The sequence below is a fragment of the Festucalex cinctus genome, chromosome 2, assembly GCF_051991245.1.
Source record: "Festucalex cinctus isolate MCC-2025b chromosome 2, RoL_Fcin_1.0, whole genome shotgun sequence".
Lineage (NCBI taxonomy): Eukaryota > Metazoa > Chordata > Actinopteri > Syngnathiformes > Syngnathidae > Festucalex > Festucalex cinctus.
This window is the reverse complement of record NC_135412.1, coordinates 12,804,448-12,810,448: the sequence shown is the minus strand read 5'-3', so window position 1 is coordinate 12,810,448 and position 6,001 is coordinate 12,804,448. Positions and strand designations below refer to the sequence as shown.

Sequence of the window (6,001 nt, the reverse complement as noted above, 5' to 3'; positions counted from 1 at the left end):
GGAGAAGTTGTAAAGGGGTTAAACATGCACCCAGAGCGACCGGCGGTTTTTATGTGTGCGTGCGTGTGAGAGAAAAAATGATTTATTGCTACCCAGGCGGTTCAAACAGAGTTCACGGAGAATCGTGGTGCAGCTAAATTATGGTCTTGCTGAGCTTATATATCACACATTTCTATATCTCCAATGCAGAGCGTGCATGTGTTCAAGTGTGCATGTGAGGTATAAGGGAAAGAAATAATTTAATTACTTTCCTCTTCACCTCCAGTAGTCCCTCCTTCCCATGGCTGACACTGAAAGCCGACCATAATCAGGACAATAACCAAATGCTTTATTATTGCCCATGCATGAGTAAAATAAAATTTAGATTTTGTTCCAAATGTAAAGCTCGGACTTTTACAGTGTTTTTCTTAATTACAAATATCTGAGCCAATTATATAATATGCATGCAGTTATATCCCAAAAATAATAAATACAAGTATTTTAAAATCTGATTTTATAAAGTTGTATAATGAAATGACTTGTGCACAATAAAAAATATCGCCTCGTTCATGATTCCAAATGAATCAAGAGGTCAGTGCAGGAGGTTGATGTGCAACTGAGGCGGATGATGACGACAGAGAAAGGAGGCTCTTGTCCAATATGCAATACTGAGTGCATGATCCATCATTGGCGAGACATGCACGTGCCTGTCTGTCCTCATCATTGCGGTGAGACACCAAAAGTAGCGACAACGTGAGACACATGACCACCTCATTTTCACTTTTTTTGTTTTGTGTGATAAAAACAAACTTTTTTTTTTTCACTTGGCTGTTCGATTGAAATAGCCTCCAATATTAATCTTGTTATATGTGATTATGATTAGGCTACACTAAACGAGCACAATCGAGCGATCTGACTCACATGAGCCACAGGAACACACGGATACTTGCTATAATTTATTGTAAATTGATTTCTGAGAACGTAAAAGAGCCGATTGTCTCTTTGTCTTTGTGCGCTGACAGTCAAGCCTTTGTTTGGCCACTCCCACGCAGGGAAGACCGTTCAAACAAGAATTGGAAGTTAGAGATATATATGCTTTTTTTTCTTTCTTTTTTTACAATAACAAACAAACAAAACATAAAGACAACATTTTAACGTGGTCAATTAAAGTTTGTTTTATTGTAAATAAAAATCAACGCAGGGAGGCGGTAGTTTAACGAACACTTTTATTTAATTTTTAGTCAAATAGGATCGCGATATCCAGAACACAAACATTTGAAGCATAAAATGTTAAGTAAATGTGGAGCTTTAAGCCATAGCCTGAAATCCTGACCACGCGCCGAATAAAAAAAAAAAAAAAAAAAATCAACAACAACCTACCACCACAAAGAATGTTGAGGCTGTGCAGCTACAAGAGAAATGTCTTTTCAATAAATATCCTATTATATCCCCTAAATAAATAACGGCGAATATAATCAAACGCTCCACACATGTAACGGTTGTCTCTCCTCTCTGCCATTTTGCGCTGACGTCACTCTTTTTCCTCTCCACTCCTCGCATTCCCTATTTTTCCGCCACCCACCCACTTTTTTTTCTCTTCTTTTTATAGTATCCTAACAGACGAAGACTGCTGCAGCTAATCTGAGGTGACGATGTTGTGCGGGAAAAGTAGCCTGGAAGCTTCAAGTTGACAGCAGATGTGTTTGGCCCTCCACAGTTCAGCAATTAGATGACTCACAAGCACGTGACTGGGGATGCCTCCTGGTAAATATTGCTCACATTTCTCAATTTCAGAATGCCGGATGATAGTTTTTTTTTTTGTTTGCTATAAGTTTTTATTTAATAGATGAGTTGCTGCGACCTCTATAGACCCAACCGCCTAAAAAATTAAAAAAAATGTGCTCACCCCTTCTGCAGCTGCAGGGCACCACTTCTGGGGCACAGCCAAGACTGGGGCCCTCCATGCAATGACGTAAAGAATACGAGCTCTTATTTGTCAGCTTGAACCTGGATGAGGCAACGGGATGCTCGCTGGACTGCAGGCTGAGATGAAGCCCAAGACCAGGAAATGCACTTTTCTGCCTTCTTGCCATTCACCAGCAGCATTCCCCGAGATGAATCCACAGACAAGCGCCTTGGAGCTATCTGGTAAATATTTATTTTTTATTATATAGCCAACATATGGCTCGTGAAAAATATTGACCAAATTTATGTTAAATAGGAGTCAGCACACACCACCATTTAACTCATTCACTCCCAGCCATTTTGATTGAAGCAACATCCGCAACATTCGCTCCCAGCTGTTTTACTGGATTTCGACTGATTTTGCAAGGCTCAAAGAATATTGTGTTCTATTGCTATAAAAAAAAATAATAAAAAATAAAAAACCTGAAACCTACCAAAAGAAAGATGAGTCTCTTCTTTCATTAGGAAAAAAAGGGTATATTTGTATCTTGTTTCCGTTTTGCAGCAATTAGCATTAGAGTATAGCTAAGTTTTATCATTATTCACAAATCTTTTGAAAATACTGGCAAAAAGAGCTTGTTGCAACATGGCCCTGGCTGATCTCTTATACTCTACTGCCACCTGCTGGGTGTTTCTTGTAATAATTATCATTGCTTTAAGTGACCTCTTCAGGTCAGAAGCTGCATCAAAGCCTTTTGTATGCTTTAGCATAAAAAATTTTTTTTATACATTTTTGGGAGTACAGGACAAAGTATTAAAAACGTATTTATACGTTTTTGGGATTGAATGAGTTAAGCGCCTCTGATTAATCCCAAATAAAGTTCAGATGTTCTAGTAGGCTTTTCATGACATTTTTGTAGTCCACAATTGATGAAAAGACAAGAACAAAATCAATCAAGCATAGGTTGTCTTGAGATGCAGGACTTTCTGGCAAGAACTGGCTATTTAGTACATCTGATGATAGTGTACTTCCGAGCTCAAAAATGCTCTTGCATCAGCTAGACTGGACCTTCCGGTCTTGTGTGACACAAAAACAGTTGGGTCAAAAATAACCCAGATTTCGTCAAAAATGGGCCGACAACTTTTTGGTTTATTCATTTAAATAATAATAAAAAAAAAAGGAAAAAAAAGTCAAATGAATAACGCACGAAACAACCCCAAAAATTGGGTTTTGCAAAACCAACATAGATGACTTAACCCCTCCCCCCTTTTTTTCCCAACACACAAAAAAAATCAGGTTGTTTTGTGATTTAATCATTTGGCCCAAATTTTGGGGTTAAATAAATAACCTGAAAAGTTGGGTTGTTTATTATTTGGGTAACATAACAAAAAAAAAGTTTGGTTATTTTTGTGTCCAATAGCCCAAAAAGTTTTTTTGTGTGTGTTAAATAAGTAACCCAAAAAGTTGGCTTATTATTTTTTAGGGAATTAATAAATAACACCCCCATTTTTTGTGTGTGTTGAATAACTAACTCAAAACGTTTTCATTTTTTAGGGATTTAAATAACCCAAAACTTGGGTTATTTTTGTGTTGAATAAATTCCCCAAAAGTTTGTGTCAGTCCCTTTTTTGACCCAATTTGGGTCATGTTTGAACCAACTGTTTTTGAGCGCACTGTTGCTAAAGAGATAGCTTGGATGCTAAAGGGCGAGTATCAGATGCTGCAGAGCTTGCATCGAGCGCGAGAGACAAATTAGCAGGCGTTAAATGCCAAAGAGGCGGAACAAGATGTTGTTACCTCCTTTAGCATCCGGTGTTTCCAAGACGTGCACTTTTTTGTCTAATGTCACTCAGGCCTTATTAAGTACCTATTAACCCTCGTTTGCGATATCGCTATCAATATACACGTCCAATGGAATCTCTAATAGTGGTTATTTTCAGTGGATGTCCCAAGGTGGCGTTTAAGTGAGTGAGATGGAGCTGTGGCAGGGGTGCCCGTGCGTGTCGGCGTGATGAATGTGGCCTGTCAGGCAGCCGTAGTGGCGTCAGATGTTTCCCCCAGACTGTTGCTTCAGGAGGCAAACCTTCCCCGAGCACATGACACAGTCGACAGACGGACTCGCTGTGCGTCTCAAGTGTGACTGAAGACCCGGGAAGAGATGAGGGTCCTGCGCTTGTCTCACAGGGTCGACATTGGGCTGGGGGCGGTCTTTCGTGATAGACTTGTTACATGTTTGTTTCCTGCGTGTTTTCAAGACAGGGATGGGAGAAGCGATTGGAGAGTGACCTCCACCAGCTGGAGAAGGAATTTGTTGCTTTCTTCGTGGGTCTGCTACGGGCCTGCTACTCACTACACCGAAGTGGAGAACGGGTTCCAGAACTGTGGGATGAGGCACAAGTCGAGTCGAGTGCAGCAGTTGTCTTCGTATCTCCTCAGGCCCGCACAGTTCATGGATTATTCCCCTGCGTCGTCGCTCGGTTTGAGCTGTCATCTGCATGTTCCCTCGACTTTATACAGTGGTGCCTTGAGATACAAGTTTAATGTGTTCTGTTAACACCCTTGTAACACAAATCTCCGCATCTCGCAAATCATCTTTCTCTATTGAAATGAATGAAAATGACATTAATCTGTTCAAACCTCCCCACAAAAAATGTTTGATGATGACATTGTAATGTATTTCTTTTAAACATATTCAAATAGGATATTAAAAAAATAAACAGTTCTGTACAGACAGATTCTGTAAATGGACATCTGTACAGTAGAGACGTCTCAGCTCATCTCAGTTCCATGCAGAGGATAAAGAATATAGTGTGTATTTTTTCATTTCATTTTATTTGCACATATAGGCAAAAAAGACAATGTAATAATACCTGTAACATTGAGAGATTTTGTGCAGGAGAGATCAGAAAACCCATATAAGATTTGTAAAAAAAAAAAGAAAAAAAAGATCTCACTCCATAGAGTACTGCAATATAGAATTTCTAAATAGATTCAATTTATTTATTTTGGGTTTTAATAATTTTTTTCTATGATATGTTTCCTCATGTTTCATGGAAAACATATATTTAATGTTTATTTGCATATAACTTTTTTTTTTTTTAATTCCTTATTCATTTCAATGGGTGTCATTTAGACAGATTTTTACTATTTGTGGGCCCATATCTCCTGCAATTGGCAAGGGTCGACTGTATATATTTCCCATCATGTGTCAGCATAAGCATCTCTAATTTAAATACTCACTGTGTAATTCTCCATTTTTTTTTTTAGTTTGACAGTAAACTTCAACTGGAACTAGCAACAAATAACCTCTAAAATTGTTTACTTTTTTTTGCCAAAGTGTTGCGAATTGTGACGTGAGTTCTCATCTTAAGTTTGTGCTCACGAGTCAAAGCAAAATAAAGAAATGAAAAATGGTTGTGTGATGGTTCATGTGTCACGAAACTCATAAGTAATTTCTCTTGTGTATCTGAAGGCACCACTGTACCTCCATGTCACATGATCATCACTACCACCTTCCAAAGTGGCCCTGGGGCCCATTAGCAGCCATCTCAGTGATACATTTACTACCACTCATTAGCGTCCCTCATCTTAAATCCCACAGCACACATCTGTGACACATTTTAATGAAACTACTGTACATGAAGCAATCATGTTTAACGCTGAATTATTGCAATTCTGAAGCCGATGAATACAGCATGAAAAAAGTTTTGCTGTGTTTTTGTGGATGTTAAGAGTATTGTTGCATGTTTTAGGCATTTATTTATTTTTTTGCATTATGTTGTGTAAATAAGCCGACTGAATGTGGAATGAGCAGGATAGTGCTCATATTGAATGTTGTAAATTATTTTTTCAAATGAAACAATCCTTTGATACATTTCCCAACTGATTCTCACCTACTGTCCATGCTTAATAAATAAAATCCCTGCTTAGAATGATTTGTGTTTCAATGGTTATATCAGAATGGACGATTTCCAGGACGCATTGTTGAGGATAAGTCGGACTAAAGCCTGCTTTGGCAAAACTCCTCCCAATTGTGCATTCACGCTGCACAGTCTTTCCACTGAAAGTGTCTCGCTGGCTGCCCTCTCTGAGTTCCCCACCATTAATCATGGAGCC

At 38.6% G+C, this 6,001-nt stretch overlaps 1 long non-coding RNA gene across 1 annotated transcript; it reads left to right on the top strand.

Moving 5' to 3' along the window:
• The first annotated feature begins 1,613 nt into the window (after positions 1–1,613).
• Positions 1,614–5,781, top strand: LOC144014956 (uncharacterized). The gene is made up of 3 exons (XR_013282655.1): positions 1,614–1,743; positions 1,897–2,127; positions 4,141–5,781. It is a non-coding gene; the product is annotated as an uncharacterized LOC144014956 (long non-coding RNA).
• Positions 5,782–6,001: the final 220 nt, after the last annotated feature.